The sequence below is a fragment of the Diceros bicornis genome, chromosome 16 (genome assembly GCF_020826845.1).
Source record: "Diceros bicornis minor isolate mBicDic1 chromosome 16, mDicBic1.mat.cur, whole genome shotgun sequence".
Lineage (NCBI taxonomy): Eukaryota > Metazoa > Chordata > Mammalia > Perissodactyla > Rhinocerotidae > Diceros > Diceros bicornis.
The window spans coordinates 3,019,294-3,036,567 of record NC_080755.1 but is presented as its reverse complement, the minus strand read 5'-3'; the positions used below and the strand labels follow the sequence as shown (position 1 = coordinate 3,036,567).

At 44.2% G+C, this 17,274-nt stretch overlaps 1 long non-coding RNA gene across 16 annotated transcripts in view; it reads left to right on the top strand.

The window, feature by feature from the left end:
- LOC131415225 (uncharacterized) overlaps positions 1-17,274 on the top strand; it is a 133,458-nt gene that overhangs the window by 25,789 nt on the left and 90,395 nt on the right. For 5 of the 16 annotated variants that reach the window (XR_009222358.1, XR_009222363.1, XR_009222361.1 and 2 more), the window contains exons 6-10: positions 8,553-8,674; positions 8,832-8,969; positions 9,712-9,820; positions 13,329-13,527; positions 13,853-14,024. This is a non-coding gene — a long non-coding RNA (uncharacterized LOC131415225). Of the gene's footprint in view, positions 1-8,552; positions 8,675-8,831; positions 8,970-9,632; positions 9,689-9,711; positions 9,821-12,262; positions 12,325-13,328; positions 13,528-13,852; positions 14,438-15,176; positions 15,941-17,274 lie in introns of those variants that run through there. The other 11 variants (XR_009222352.1, XR_009222356.1, XR_009222355.1 and 8 more) reach the window with 9 other exon arrangements.

Sequence of the window (17,274 nt, the reverse complement as noted above, 5' to 3'; positions counted from 1 at the left end):
CTCTGCCCTCCCAGCCGGAGGCCTCAAATCAAGAGAGGAGGTCCCTTCCTCCTGGTGCCACAGTGTCTGAATCTCCCAGTAGAAGTGACCAGGAGGGGGGCCTGGAAGAGCTGGTGTAGGATGGATTTGTTGTGGGGAGGGCCAGGGACCACATACCCTGTGATTTGCCAGAAGCCGGCCCTGGGAGGTGAGGAGGAGGAGTGTGGTGTTCTTGGGGTGTGAAGGGAGGAAGAATTGAGGGGAGGATGCTAAGGGTCCTAGGCTGCTCCCCGTGGGAACCCTGGAGTGGGCCAGGAGGCTGAGGGTGAGGACTTTTCAGGGGAGGGTCTGCAGGGGTCCGACTTGAGAGCAAGGGCTCATCCCACCCGCACCCCGATGTCACAGGGTGTTGTCCCCTATCTTGGCACTTTCCTCGGTGACCTGCTGATGCTGCACCTGCCGATGGGTGATTATCTCGAAGTGGATGAATCTGAGGACCAGGCAGGAAGGACCAGGATCCTGAGCCTGGGGATGCGTGAGCCCCCGCACTGAGCTCTGAGCTCTCAGCACTTGGCACATCTCCTCTCATGAGAGCCTCACAGCCGCCCCTGGGAGCTGGGGCATCAGGCCCATCTTAGGGATGAGTGAACAGAGGCTCCGCCTGAGACATCCATTCTCGTTCCTCAGGCTGGGGAAGCTCAGAGCTGCCTGATGGCACAGCTGCGTGAGGTTTTATCTGAGCTGGACTCTGCCTGTCCCTCCCATGCTGCCCGTGGAGGGAGAGAGCAGTCGGCCCCCTCCCAAGTCAGGCAGCACATAAGTGGCTGAGCAGTCCCCTCTGCCTGAGGCCTCAGCCTCCAAGTCTGTCATCAGAGAGGGTTGTGCTGCCAGGTCCCTCAGCCTTCCCCCATGTCCTACTAGTCTGGAGCCCAGAGCCCATCCTAGGTCCAAGTCCTGTTTTCTCTGCATGCCCCACCCCCTCTGGGGACCTGGCAGTAGTGCCACATGAGAAGAGCAGGGCATAGGGGACTAGTCAGGCTAGGGGGCTCTGTCTGATGGACTCTGGCTGTCTGCCTTCCAGGGGAATGAGATCAACCTTGAGAAGAGGACTGAGGAGCAGCTGTGGCACTTCTTGCAGGGGAGGGGAAGGAGGTGGAAATCAGAGACCCTCTGGGGAGAACAGTTTCTGGCTCCACACCTTGTATCTTACATTGAGTGGAAGATTTTGGTAGAAGTCGAGACCCATCCAGTTGGCGCGTGGGTTGAAGGGAGGATGGCATCAAGGAAAACTTCTTGGAGGAGGGGCTGATTATTCCCATTCTGAGAACAGGTAGAGCCTGGATGGAACTGGAGGGAAGGAGCGTTCCCAGGACTGGTCCCCTGCCCCAGTCCTCACCCCCCACAAGGCCCCTGCAACATCCCCCAACCAGGCCCTGTCTGCATCCTCTCCTTCCCTCTGGTCCCAAGTACACCAAGTCATGAGGGAGATCCTGCTGCTCCAGGTCGCTGCAAAGAATTATAAAAAGGCCCCAAGGAGTGATTTGGGGCCTGGTTCCAGGAAATGGAGCTGCTCAACGAGAATGAGTGAGGCCGGGCAGGAGTTGGGTGAGGGCAGGGGTGGATTCTCCCTGTTGGGCAGTCCAGAGAGCCTGTCTCCGTGGCCCCCTGGTCAGCCACAGGCCTTATGGCATGGCGACCTCTGGGACACCCAGACTCCAGCTGCTGAGTTTTCTTTTGACCAAATTTTAGGAACTTTTAGTTTTCTAGTTGAATCTCTGGAATTGCATCAGCTCTAAGTGGGGAAACCAATGTAAAAAGATCAAAACGTGCATGTGGAGAGGACAAGGCCCGAGGAAGATCATTTGAAAATGGACTAAAGGCAGGCAGGACTTTCCCTCCTGAGACCCCTCTAGGGGCTCCATGTTCACCCCTGACCTAGATTTGAATCCTGCTGGGATCCTTGTACAGGACTCTGAATTCCTTTTCCTGCTTGATTTGTATCCAGGAGGAACGATTTCTGATGCAGCTTTTAAGGCTATTGTTGGGCCTTGTTACATAAACATGACTGCTCCCTGTGAACTAGGATTTTCAGCACCCCTGCCTTCCTTATGCAATACCCTTTAGGGCAGAAATTCCCTAGAAGGCCCCCAGCCTCCTCCCTGGCTTGGCCTGATGGATCCCGGGTGAGCTCTGCTTTGCCAGGATAAGGGACCATAATCCTGGCCAGTAATTGACCCCACATTGTCCCTTGCTGTCCAAGGTGAATTCTGAGCTCGTGTCCTTCTGAGGTCCAAGGTCTTGGGCAATCCTCCAGTTTACACACTCAGTGTTAGTGTTCTGAACTCGTCCAAATGGCGTAATTGGGCCCAAGTCATTAAAGTGTGTCACCCCTGGGTGGCTGTGTTTTTTTCCCCAGTCTTGTGCTGTGGTTACATTACAAGCAGCTGCTGGGGTGTGAACCCTGTTTGGAGCTTTGAAATATGAGGCATGATAGGGGTGTTGGGAGGTCCAGCAGGGAATGCCACGGAACTGATGATCCATGGTCGTGCATGAACACAGCCTTACCAATTAAAATACTGAAATGTTCCCCATCTGGTGGTGAATAGACACTGCTCTGAGCTCACACCAAGAACCCGACCCATGACTAGCAGCTTTCAAAGGGTTACCAAGTGGCATTTTGAACCTCTTCCCTTGGGAACACCCTGTAAGACAAGGGCCAGATGAATCGCTTGGCACTTGTGTGTTATCGCCTCCTTTCTGATGGCTGCAAGTGTCACCCAGACACACAGGCTGGACTCTGCCAGGGGAGCCTTCTCAGGACAGCCAGAAGCTGAGGATGAATTCTGGTTCCGGGCATCCCAGGCCCTTCCTGACACAGCACAGCCACCCAGGAAAGTGATTTGGTAATGGAAAGACTGGGAAGGCCGTACTTTCCCTCCAAAGAGAAAGAGAAGTGCCAACAGTGAAAGCTTGATCCCTCAAATAGACAATTAAATCCCAACAAGCAGTGGGTTCTTGTCAGATTACTGATGCTGAAAAGGCCTCTTTTGATAATAGCACGATCCCCCAGCTGCCATGTCCATCTTCATGAATCACATTTCCAACACATATGGATCTAAAAAACTGAGGGAAATCTGGTATTTCCTTAGATGCAACACTGAATTAGCATGCAACAAAGAACATAAAAATGGAAGTAAATGGAAGTAAATACCTAATTTGAGTACATAGATATCAAAGTGCTTTTGAAACAATATTTTGGAATCTATTGGAATATTACACAAAAAGAATAATCCACTTTTAGTACGTTTTACTGTGACTGTGAGGGGAAAAACTGAATCATCCCGTGACGTTGGTAACTCGCTGCTGACTTGAAAGTAAAAATAAATGATGTACATAGTAAAAGAAAATGAGAGAACAGCATGAAAAAAGAAGATCTTTCTCTCCTCACCTGAAACTCAACCTCTCACCTCAGAAAGAAACCACTGTCTATATTTTCTATGTCACACAGCAGAGTTTAATAAAAGAAACGTATTGGTATGTTTTAAAGTTTCAAGAGCTCAAAGCAAGGAAACATTAGGGACGCAACCATGAGACCTCACTGAGGTGCCTGCTCCATTTCATCTACTGTCAGGACGTCCTTCTTGGCCCCTCGTTTTCTCTGCCTCGCTAGCAAGTCTGTCCACCATCAGTGCTACCACCAGACTCTCTCCTGTGCTCCTCACTGCCCTTTCCTCTTTCCTGATACCTTCCACAGTCACCAGAAATTGTTGGCAGTGAAGCTGTGGAATGCCCAGATCAGCTCCTGGAATCATCTCTGTCAAATCTGAAGACCGGCAGAAGTGGGCATGGGACCTGGAGTGCAGACCACCTGCGAGCACACCTGGCAGGGATTCACCTGTGTGACTAGGTGCAAGTTTTTGCAACGCTTTGGCTAGATTGAAAGGACTTACCAGTAGTCCTGCACTGCTGCAGGCCTGGAGTCCTCGTGGTCTCTTGGGCCAGCAGACCTGGTGGGGCTGGTCCAAGGTGTTCTCCCAGAGACCCGTCACTGCTAGGATAGGATGGGATTCTAGTAACCGGCCCCTTGACTATGTCACTGGACATCCTAAAAGGGATGGAGGTGCTTAAACCAGGCTTTGGTTTGGACTGGTTCCCACAGTCACGCTGCTTCCTCTGTGAAGACATGACTATCATCCTTCTTTTCCTCTTACCCTACAAAAATAAATCATGATATTGTGTCAAATGACAAAGGAAGCCTGCCATTTTAGGACAATTATCATGGCTGTTTTGTACTTCCACCCTCCCTCTATCCTCTGGGGATCTGACCTGTGTCCTGGGATGTCATCAAGCAGATTTGCATCTAGAACAGAAAGCTCCAGGTCAAAACTCAAGGCTACTCCAGATCATTTCTCTCCCTCCATCCTGTTAACACCCCCTCCTTGTTTGAGTGTGTTTCTATTCCTTTCTTGTCCTTGTCACTCTCAACTGTACAAGTCCTGGCACTCCATCTCAGGACAGTCGGTCCCCAATCTTTTACTAAATCCCACATCCCACCATTTCTGTGTTTTCTGACTACTCATTTGCTTAATCCATTGACCACTCGGTGTTCATAGAAGTGAAATCAATAGTGACATTGTCAACCAGCCCTTGTTAGCCACTTACTCCCACATCCCAGATGTTCACATAATCCAAATGGTTATGTTCAAAGTAAATAATTCAGAAAACATATTCACTCACCACAAATTCCTGATATCTAATACTTTTATTCAAACACTCATACAGTGGATACCTGTCCCTCAAGATCAGAAGTAATGCCAGATCACCGATCCTCACCTTAATTTCCTCCTACCCCTATCAATCCTGGATTCCATGGACTACGATCTCAATATTTTCCTTGGAATAATAAAAAATTCCTTACCACTTAGTTATGTTGTAAACCTCCAAACCCAGAAGATCCCGATTATCTGCCATGCCGCAGCTACTGCTGGTCTTATAACAAGCTGAAGAAAAAGCACGAAACATGATCTTTTGGTACCACTGTAAATACAAAACCATCTGCATCAACTGGGAAGCACTCATAATACCTGAAAATTTTGTTCTCTTTTTTTGTGTTGGGTCAATAACAAAAAGAAAAATCAATTAAAAAGTGGACACGGGGGCTGGCCCCATGGCTTAGCGGTTAAGTGCGCACGCTCTGCTACTGGCGGCCCGGGTTCGGATGCCTGGCGCGCACCAACGCACCGCTTCTCTGGCCATGCTGAGGCCGCATCCCACATACAGCAACTAGAAGGGTATGCAGCTATAACATACAACTATCTACTGGGGCTTTGGGGGAAAAATAAATAAATAAATAAAATTAAAGGCAAAAAAAAAAATTGGCAAAGGACCAGAATAGACTTATTCCAATGAAGACATACTAGTGGCCAATAGGTGTATGAAAAGGTGTTTGGCATCACTAATCAGGGAATGCAAATCAAAACCACAATGAGCTATCACTTCACACCTGTCAAGATGGCCATTATCAAAAAAACTAAAGATGGCAAATGTTGGTGAGGATGTGGAGAAAAGGAACCCTTGTGGGAATGTAAACTAGTACAACCATTATGGAAAACAGTATGGAGCTTACTCCAAAAATGAAAACTAGCATATGATCCAGCAATCCCACTTCTGGTATATGCCCACAGGATTGAACTCAGGGTCTCAAAGAAATACCTGCACTCTAATGTTCATTGTAGCTAATTCACGATAGCCAAGATATGGAAGTAACCTAAATGTCACTGATGGATGAATGGATAAAGAAATGGAATATTAGTCAACCTTGAAAAAAGAAGCAATTCCTTCCATTTTTGACAACATGGATGGACCTGGAAGACATTAGGCTAAGTGAAATAAGGCAGACAGAGAAAGGCAAATACTCACTTATATGTGGAATCTAAAATAGTTAAACTCATACAAGCAGAGGTTAGAATGGTGGTTGCCAGGGGTTGGGAGGATGGAGAATTTGGGAGCTGATGGTCAAAGGATACAAAGTTTTAGTTATCAAGATAAATAAGTTCTGGAGATGTAGGCTACGACATAGTGCCTACAGGTAACAAGACTGTATTGTATACATCACATTTACTAATAGAGTAGATATTAAGAGATCTTACCACAGAATAATAGTAATAAAGGAGGTGAGAGAAAACTTTGGGAGGTGATGGATATGTTTGTGGCCTTGATGGTGGTGACAGTCTCAAGGGTGTATACTTATGTCCTAATTCATCAAGCTGTGTATGGAAAAGTATGACATCATCGTTGATTCTTCTGCATCTTGAAATACGCCGTATCCTCATCATATGAGAAAATTTTGTAACTATATATGGGGACAGATGTTAACTGGACTTATTGTGCTGATCATTTCGACATATACTCAAACATTGAATCATTAAGTTGTACCCCTGAAACTAATATAATGTTGTATGTCAACTTTACCTCAATTAAAAAAACACAACAGACAAAATGATTTGAATATTGTAAAGGAGTTCAGTGAATCCTTGAAACTGCCCCACTCCTATATGGGAGTTACAGGAAACAGAGAGGATGAAGTAAGATGGAAGAAAGTTGTACAAAAGAGTATTCAAATTAAAATCATTTGAGTTGCTATCAGCTCCTTGTGGCAGAGTTGTGTGAGCCCTGATCTTCTTTCACATTTATCCTGGAAAAGCATACTTTCAGATCCAACCCATAATAGTTCATCATTTGCTCTAATACGAAAATCTCAACTTAATAAATAAAACCAAAACCATCCCTTATGTATGAATAAAGTTAGTGAACTTTACAGAGAAAAGAGCATATTTGCACAATCTCAATAAAGGAAACAGAAGAACTGAATGATGATCGAGTCTCAGTCAAGCTTATCTTTGAAAGCCAGTGAAGCCAGGATATCTTTTCAAGGATGTGTGTAGAGCTGTCAGCCTTGGAAGATAGAAATAGTGGCCTCCTCTAGAGCAAAGGACAGGCTTGCTTACTGCCCAATATAATAGAAATAACACCCCTCCCTGGGGCAAAGGTCAGCAGACTTCCTGCTCATTATCAAAGATTTGAGTTCCTTAAGCTCTGAGTTCTTGCATCCCTCTGCATGTCACCTGGCCCACTGTGTATCACCCTGTAGGAAGTGGGATTTAGTGAACTGGTGCAAATGTTGATACTCTGGCCACTAGTATTGTTGTGTCATTAAGTCTTTTGTCTCTGACCCACGGGTCTAGTTTCTTTTGCCAGCATCTATAAGACCATGGTAAGCTGACTTATTAGCTTGCAGGTAAGGTAAAATATCATACCTTTCACGGTTCCTGACAAGCCCTTAATGTAACTAGTACTCTTAGGAACAGAGAGCTATCCAGAACAATATGTATGAATATTCTTCATCGAAGACTTCATGCAACCAAAACTTTAATAAGTCTCTCTGATCTCTTTTATTTCTACCCCAAGTAAAAGGAGAGGCACCAAACTATTACAGACCTAGGGCTTGTGCAAGCCACCTGGAGACCTAGTGACCAGAAACTTCCCATGGGGAGAAAAGACAGATGGGCATATTTCCAAAATGGACACATATGCCTCCTTATCATCCAAAAGACAGTACATTATCTTAATTTATGATGATTTCATTCACTAAAATCTTGTGATGGGCCAAAGATGCACATCTAAGAAGAGTGAGACACATGGCAGTTGTAAGCAGATTAACACATTTGGTGAATATCAAACTCTGAACTAAACTTAGTATTCTAATCTATTATAAGGTACAACAAATTTATTTAGGTCAATTAAATGATCTTTAATGGTATGCCTGATTATTACTCTGCAATAATGAACAAGAAACTCATGTAAATAACTATAATTGGTCTTACTTTAAAATATAATAGTCAAGACTGTTTGAAATAAGCTGGAGAGAAGGAAGGGGAGAAATAGATAAAAGTTAGCTGCTCTGAAGCCACTCTCAAGACCCCTGGATCTACATGTAACCCAGGAGATCGAGGCAGATGGCTGTGTGCCTAGATCCTCCTGCACTGTGCTTCTCAAGGATGTCACGGAGCTGAAGCAGCTTCCTAAATCATGTTTACACGTCCATGTGTACAATACCCCTGGCCATGGGGATGAAACACCATTCAATCATCCCTTACACCCCTCTAATTAACAATTAGATTTCAGAATCATTGTATCATTACATGATAATTTATTCTTCAAACCTGTAGGATGCCAAGCTAAAAGAAAATCAAATTTCAATGGCTTCTTTTCTTTGAAGGACCAAGATGTTCTTTCACACTTGGAATCCGGATTAGAGGATAAATCCATCAAATCAATGGAAACAAGTTATGAAATGGACAGAGGGATATTTCATTCATATATACACAGTTTGTACTGTGGCAAAAATAGAGTTATATTTTAAAAAATTAGAATTTCTTGAAATTTTAGAGATTTTAAAGACTTTGTTCTGCTTATACTCCCTTTGGTTTACCAAATCAAACTCACTCTTTAATGGGCATTTCTAGCATTGAGTGCTAATAACAGCAGCTTTTTTAAATTCTTATTTTTCCCAGGTCAAACACCAAGGGTAGAGGTCATCAAAAGATCAAGTCTAATCTACCTACGGGTGTGGCAGCCTTAACTATGGATGTTCAAGCCAGACATTGCCAGAAGAACTACATCTCTTCACCCATAGGTGAGTTTTTACTAGTAATCACAGAAACTTAGGGATATCAAAGGAAATTTTTTATTAAGAACCCAAGTTATAGATTCCTCTCTTAGGTTCATTACTTTGAATTTTTGACTCAAATCATATATATCGATTGGACCATGTTCAATTCTATGATCTTTAGAAGATGCAACCTACAGCTGCAGAGAAACAGATACAACACCAATATCTTATCCTCTCTGAAGCCAAACTGAGAGCCCCTGGAGTCAGAAGTTTCCAAGAAAAGAAAAAGTCATCCATCTTCGGAAGAGAGACAGTAGAGGTTAGTCAAACATTCAACTTTAAATTGTTAACATGACTTGTTAGAATGTGATGGAGCACGCATTCTAAGTTTCATGATTTTTCTCCAGAATATTGAGATGGATGACCTTAAAGTCCAGTTTCCCCATAAGTGTATTTATTCCATGATAAAATTAATTTCCCTATAATTACCATGAAAATGTTACATCATAGTCTCTGACTAAAAGGAAACAAAGCAAATTGAGCAGTTGAATAACAGTGTAATTAATTCCATACAAGGATCTTTACTGCAGCGTTATGTATAATAGCGAAACTGGATGTAATCCCATTTCTATCAAAGAAGAAGTAAACAGATTATGGTATTCCTGTTCTTTGGAATACCTCTAAAACATCTAAAATGGTAAGTTAGAATGATGTACACTGATAAGGGGAGACGTCTATGATATATGATTTGGGAAACAGCAAATTGCAAAACGATGTAGTTATATAATTTATGTTAAAAAACTTTATGTGTATTTATAAATTCATAGGAAATTTCCAGAAGAATAAACCCCACCCTGTTAACAATAGTGGCTTCTGAGTAGGGGAGTGAGTTTCAGGGAAGGGGATGAAAGGGGTGGGTTTCACTTTATATAGATCTGTGTACTTTGACTTTTTTTACAATATGTATTTCTTTCATAATTAGAAAAATGAATGATGTGACCGTTTGGTGCAGGGCAACAGTATTATGTTCACCAGTCTCTGTACTGTATGTTACTGCACAGCACGGACTATAGGAGAAAGCCCAGAGGAGCAATGAAGACAAAGAAGACATGACACCTGCAAAAAGTCAGTGGAGTATTTCTACATAACAAACCTTCCAGGTGAGTGACGGTCAGTATCTTCCACTGATCCAGCTCTCACAATAAACCTAGAACATGCCCAGGGTAAGCTGGAGGACTACGCCCCACTAGTCCATTCCCCGCCCAGGGCCTGTTTGTGCAGGGTGACTGCCATCAAACAGACAATGGACTCAGGATGGAGCATGTGCCTTTGGGGAGGCTGGTAGAGAGGGACAAAGTGGAACACCAGCTAAGGGTATACACCTGAGAGGTGGAGTTCCAGGAGGAGACTCAAAATGTACCAAGAAACTGCGTGAAGGGAGCTACTCGACCTCTCTGAGCCTCAGTGTCCCCCCCTGTAAAATGGGGATCACAGGCCTACTTCACAGACCTGTTGGGGAAGATACATAAAAGTGCCTGTGACAGCCAGTGTCCATATTATTAACAAAGCCTTCTCCGGCTTCAGAATAATCAATGAAAAGAATAATGTTGATGAGACCAAAGACGAGATGCTCAGCTTCATAACAGCCCCAGCAGCATGAGAGTGAGAGGAGCTCCGAGTAAGCAGGGTTCTTCACAGCTCCACTGGAGAGGATGATCATGGGCTACACCAGGATAAGTGGCTGTTGTACAGTGACTCGTGTAGTGAGGGTGGGTCCCTAAAGACACTGTGAAATCCAGTTACACACAGTGGCTCCTAGGAAACAACTAAAAGCAATCAACGCAGCAGATAGGAATAGGAAGGGGGCGAGCAGAGGAGGGTCAGAGCCACAAAATCTGAAGGAAGACACTGAACCACGATGAGTTCCCAGCTCTGTCAACAGCTGCTGTGGTGGCACCAGGAGATCAAACGTCTGAGACAGCCATTGTGGGGACTGCTGGGAGCACAGTGTTCACTGTGGCCACACCCCAACAGCAGTACATCGGAGCACACACACCCTGAGACTTTCCTCTCCATTAATCCTTGTTTAAAGATGATGAGGGCCGGCCCCGTGGCTTAGCAGCATGCCCTCTGCTGCTGGCGGCCTGGGTTCGGATCCTGGGCGCGCACCAATACGCTGCTTCTCCGGCCATGCTGAGGCCGCGTCCCACATACAACAACTAGAAGGATATGCAGCTATGACATACAACTATCCACTGGGGCTTTGGGGGGAAAAATAAATAAATAAAATCTAAAAAAAAAAAAAAAGACTTAAAAAAAATAAGATGATCAATATCCTCATGTTACAATGTCTCTTTCCAACCCTTGTGGACGAGTGTAATCAGAACCCCCTGAAGAAGGCACAGGCCAGAATAGGATGGAACACTGGGGCCTGGGGGAGTCGCACTGCACCTGACCACACAGACTATCACCCGGGCCTATTGAACACAAGAGAAGAACGCAAGGATGTGGTCTAATGAGAATTCCCCATCTTGCCACATTCAGAGACACTACAGAGTTTCTCTTCTATTCTTTACAAAAATGTTAAAGAATTCATGTGTCATTAATTCATAAAGGGGCAAATTCTTGACAAAGTGACAGGTCTAGATTCCATGACCAGGTTTTTCAGATGTTTTGATAATATCCCACATTCAGGAATCAGAAATGTAACCTATTGGGATGTGTAATATAAACAAGGACTTTATTTCATGTAGATCAACGCCCAGATTTTAAGAGATGACATAAATCATGAAAGCTGCTAACCATTCTTCCACAGGTTTCAATAAGACTTTTAAGTTAATTTACCAATCTCAGGAAAAAAGAATTTGGCAATTCAAGTTTTTTGTTTCTGCATTCAAGCGTACAGTACAGGCAAGAGAATGAGCAGAAAAAAATTAACAAGAAGGTCTTGTGCCTGCCCAGTGGCTTAGCGGTTAAGTGTGCGTGCTCTGCTATTGGTGGCCCAGTTTCGGATCCCGGGCACACACTGATGCACTGCTTGTCCAGCCATGCTGAGGCCACGTCCCACATACAGCAACTAGAAGGATGTGCAACTATGACATACAACTATCTACTGAGGCTTTGGGGAAAAAAAAGGAGGAGGATTGGCAATAGATGTTAGCTCAGAGCCGGTCTTCCTCAGCAAAAAGAGGAGGATTAGCATGGATGTTAACTCAGGGCTGATCTTCCTCACAAAACAAAAGAAAAAAACAAGGTCTTGGTTGCATTTCATCTTTTGCAAATAAGCAGGATATTTTATGCTCTGTTCCTTTCACTACTCTAAACAAATTTTAAAGAATTTGGTACATCTGACTATCCCTAGGCATGTTTATCCTGGAAACTTGCCGGAATCCAAAGCAGAGATGTTAAAGCTGATGGGTTTCAAATGCTGCCCAAGTGCTGTCTACCTTGAACATCCCTCTCCCAAAGCTGGACGACCAGTCTCTTCCTGAGGGATCAGAGTCATCACCCGTGTCCCTGAGAGACTGGCCACTCAGGCCTGAGCTGAGATTAGGCTATCAATCTAAATGGCAAAATGCTTAAGCTATTCTCATCTTAAGGATGCTGTTTCAGAGGCCCCTGCACTGGAATGGGTTGGTGAAAATGTTCTACTAGATACTTGCCTGGGAATTGGGTTGTTCTCTGCCCTTGGCGGATCCTGGGGAAACCAATGATTAACCTCACGGATGCCTCAACTTCCACTTCTGCAAAAAAGGCAAGCAACAGCCACTGTTACCACCCTGCAAAGCTCTCAAGTTGTGCTTGCAAGAGGGGCCATAGGGCGAATTTCTCCCAAAAGCTGATGAAATGATGGCACTTTGGCTGGAGAAGGCAGACGGCAGCAGGCAGAGGAAAGTTTCTGGGATGTCAAACCAGTTCCCATAAGCACTTTAGAGAAGCACCTGGCACTGGACTAGGTAGAAGGCTGTGGAAAGACCCACAGATATGCAGGTGGGAGGAGGAATCAAGCAACGGAGGGAGGCAATGTGGAATAGACATGAGTCCGGCTTCAATTTTGGACAAAAGCAGTTGCATGATGCAGGCCCGCGGCTGCCCATGCAGCCGCCACACCCTCCTAACTCCTTGGTCCCTCTCATCCTGTCACATCCCTCTGAGACTCAGTCCACGTGGAGCAGGTGCAGGACCACAGGGCAGAGCACACCTCCTTGCTCCTCCCCTCAGGGCTAGGCACCGCCCCGTGCCCAGAGCATCCCGGGAGTTGTAGTCCTGTAGTCCTGCAAGCTCCCAGCCTGGAGCGGTTGAGAGACAAAAGCTCCCAGCATGCACAGCTAGGGGCCCCAACTCCCTCCTTGTCCCTCCACCCCGGGCCCCACTCCTCTCCTTGTCCACCCCACCCTCTATCATGCCTCTTCTCTCTACCACGCCCACCCTCCATGCCCTGCCCAATGCCTGGAGTATGCGCAGCGTGGTTGGGCTGCATCCCTTGAGGCCGGTACTCAGGTAGGGGTGGGGCTCACCAGCCTGGCTGTTGCTGAGGATGCTTGCAGCCCTCCTTGAAGCTCCCTGGCCAGTATTTGAAATGTATATTCAATATCTAAAATGGAAATACCGGGTGACTGGGATCCTGGAATTTGCCTATTCAAGGCCGCTTGTCCTACTATCCCCTCCATCCCTCCAGGCTGCCATGATCCTCCCTTTGGACTCCATGGTCAGGGTCGCTGCAGAGATCCTCCCTTTGGACCCCACCTGCCTGAAGGGCCTATACCTTGGTCAGCCATCTTAGAAGGACTGCTGTGAGCCATGTCATAAAAAGGAGAAAACATCACAGTGGGCAGCCCCAATTCCTGCATATACAGATTGGAAACTTAGGTGCACTGGTAAGTGACTCCTAAGCCGCTTCAGGGGACCACACGCAAGCCCCTTCTCCGATGCTGCACACAGGCCTTGTTCATTGGACTTCCTTGGCCTCATTAACACAGGCAACAGCACTGAAACTTCCCGTTGTTCCTTCGCACAATGTCAGGGAAGTTTGTGTAGGAAGGTAATATGCAATTTCTGCTCTACTATAGGGCTGGCTCCTTGGGAACCAGTTTTAATATCTCTTTTTAAATATACCCACAGAATCACAAAATAATTAAACAAAATAATTTGTTGCTCTTGGGGGTTATAGCGATAATTCTCTTGAGTCGTTTTTCCATTTAGCTTCTCTGATTGACTCCAAATACTACAGCACCACACCCTTCTAGACTGGTGGATGTGCAGCTCCACTTCTTTGCAAGGAGGACACGCAATAGCAGAATATCCATGGCCCAACTTTCTGGAGCATCAGTATTACTACAAGATTTGGAAGAAGCTAAGTTAGGTCATTTCCAAGGTAAGGAATTAAAAACTTAAAACTAAGATGAGGTGGGAAAGTCATATACCGTTAATAGTTGTCAGTAATCTGTGCCTGAAATGTCAGACTTTCTCTGAGAAAGAACTCTGAGACTCTACTTCCCATTGTTTTAAATAGGAAAAATTAGAAGACATAGCAAATCTATCGAAAAATCCTACCAATTTCCTAAGTCACGTTATGGCACCTACACATAAGTTATGAACATCATTGCTCCTCGTTTTCTTCCTCATTCAACCCAGTCCCACAGGTCTTGAGTGCATGCTGTGATCACTGCACTGTGCTAGATGTCAAGGCCTTGGTGAGCATCATTGTGGGGGTGGACGTTGCTGGAAAAAGATTGCATCATAAAAATTCAAAGCCATGCCACTTGCCAAATTGAGGCAAAAATGGAAAGATCTAGGATGCCAAGGAAGGGTGAGGGCATTAACAGATACTTGGGAGTATTAAAATCCATCTGATAATGTCATGAGTGAACGTGTTCCACTTTAAAACAAAACACTGCTGTTGTTCTCAGATATTGAGTTAGTATCTTTGTGCAAATATGCAGGATTTAAAGTGTTTATTGATGTATAACATGCATACAGAAATATATGCAGAGGTCATCCGTGTAAACCTTAAAGAATTATTACAAAGTGAACACACTTGTGTGACCAAGAACTAGCACCAGCTTCATTCAGGCCCCGACAATCGCTTTCTCCCTCCTTCCTCCCCAAAGGTAACCAATATCTTACCAGCAAACACTGTATATCGAGTTTGTCTTCTTATACAAGTGTTTTATTACAGGAAAATTTAAATAATATACAAAATAAACAAAATAGCATAGTAGGCCCGTCACCCAGCTTCAACAACTACTAATCATCTGCCTTTTATGTTTTATCCAGACTCCATCCCATTCTCACCTCACTGTATTATTCTTTTAGTCCTTTTTGTATGTGTTGGGGGGTAAGATGTACACACACTGAAAGGCACAAATCTCAATCGTACAGTTTTGGCAAATAAACATGCCCATATAACCTTCACTCCTTTAAGAATAAAGTATTTCCATCACTCCCAGAAAACTCTTTCCTGTTCCTTCCCAGGCAATTTTTTCCTTCCCCCGAGGCAACCACTGTTCTGGTTTTTTCACCATAGGTTCATCTTGGCAGAAATCAGCCCACGTGTATTGTTTTCTGTCCAGCTTGCCTCCCTCGGCACGAGGTAGATGAGACTCACCCAGCACGTGTGTGTCAGCATTTGCTCCTCAGCACGGCTGAGGGCGTTCTGCTCTGTGGATGCCCCAAAGTGGGCTCGTCTTCCTCCTGGGGATGTGCAGGTCATCTCCTGTGAACATTCTTGTACAAACACTTTTTGTATGCTGTTTAATTCCTTTATTAACATTTAAGTGACACACCTTTGCAGTTTTTAGTGGTTGATCCAGATTACAATATGCATCTTTAACATATCACAGCTGTCCTAGACTTAATAGTGCACCAGTTTAAGCAACGTAAAATATGGAAGCCTTGCTACAGAACAGTTCCATTTACCTCTGTCTGTCCTTTGTGCTATGTTGTGATAAATTTTACATCTACCCATGTTATAAATCCCACAATACAGTGTTATGATTTTTCTTTAAATAGTCATAGGTCTTTTAAAGAAGTTAAGAGAAAAATGTTTAGTATTGGGAGGGAAATGTTTCGAGGATCTGCAAATGTACTGTTTCTTCTCTAAGTTTCACTCACAGTTTTTGCATTCATCAGTCAGTCTTGCCTACAGTAATTATTACTGTGGTGTTCTAGTGACGATTTGCTATTTCATGCTATCCAGCAGAGTTTATTATTTGGAATTATGTGAGGAATATTCCCCCCCTCCCTCTCCCTGCCTTCTACCTGTCTTTCTCTCTTTCTCTCATTCTTCCCCCCCCCTTTTTTTCTTTCTTCCTTTCTTATTTAATCTTCCTTATATCAGTACAGACTCATGGATATTTATTTTATTCTCTGGGTAATAATCCAATGCTACCATTATTTATTTTGTTGCTCCCAGTTTTCCAGCTTGAGCCATTGGGAAGTCTTTAAGATTGATTCCTTTTGACACATCTCATCATTTTCTGTGTTTTTTTGAAAGCACTTTCCTACTTTCTGGCAATACAAGAAGCTCCAGGCTCATATTGTATTTCCCCTCCCCAGATCTAGAATTAGCCAGTTCTCCAAGAAAACCTGGTTCTTTTTATTGGAGAATGATATTTAGAAACCAAAATCTGGGAGCTAGGTGTGCCCATTGATACTAGGGTGTCACTGCTTCTAGACCCTCTCAGCAGAGCTTGGAAATGTATGAATGAATATAAACTCAGGTATACACATCTACCTATCAATACATCAATCAATCTATCTATCTATCTGGATAGATATATTAAAAGAGTCATGGATTCATATTGATACTTCCAACTCCAATCCAGCACCACAGAGTTTATTCCAGCATTCTCCTTTTGTTTATTTGTAACTTCTTTCACCAACAGTGAGAAACTTAACTCCAGTTATCTACAATACATTTACTAATGTGTCAAGTAGTTTCAGAATCGCTAATCCATACTCTTATGAAAAACAAATTTACCACCTAGAGTACAGTGTTTCTGTACAGTACTTTAGTTTTACAGTATCCCATCAAAACACTGTCTTCCAAAGTTATTTAGGTCAGGACCTTTCATCCCCACCCCTTCTGTGTGGTTATGTCACATGCTTGTAATACAGTGAGGTTCATTTGTCACTGCATTCCATCTGAGTTCCCCAGCATCCTGATTGATTTTTAAAATTTGCAGAGTAAAATTCACTCTATGTGGTGTACAGTTCTATGGGTTTTGACAACTTTATGGTCATGTATCCACGTCCACGGTACCACACAGAGCTGTTTCTTTCACTCTCAAAATTCTCTCATACTGTCTCTTTGTAGTCAACCCCTTCCCCCATTCCATCCCTTGGCAACCACTGATCATTTTCCATCTCTGTAATGCTGTCTTTTCTAGAAAGTCATATAAATGGAATCATATACTATATAGCCTTTTGAATCTGGCTTCCTTCACTTAGAGATATGCATCCAAGATTCATCCATGTTGTAGTGTGAATCAAGAGTTTATCCTTTTTATTGCCCAGTAGTATTCTAAGGTACTGATGCACCACAGTATCTTTTCCATTCACCTGACGAAGGACATTTAGTTTGTTGCTGGCTTTTCACAATTATGAATAAAATGGCTATGAAG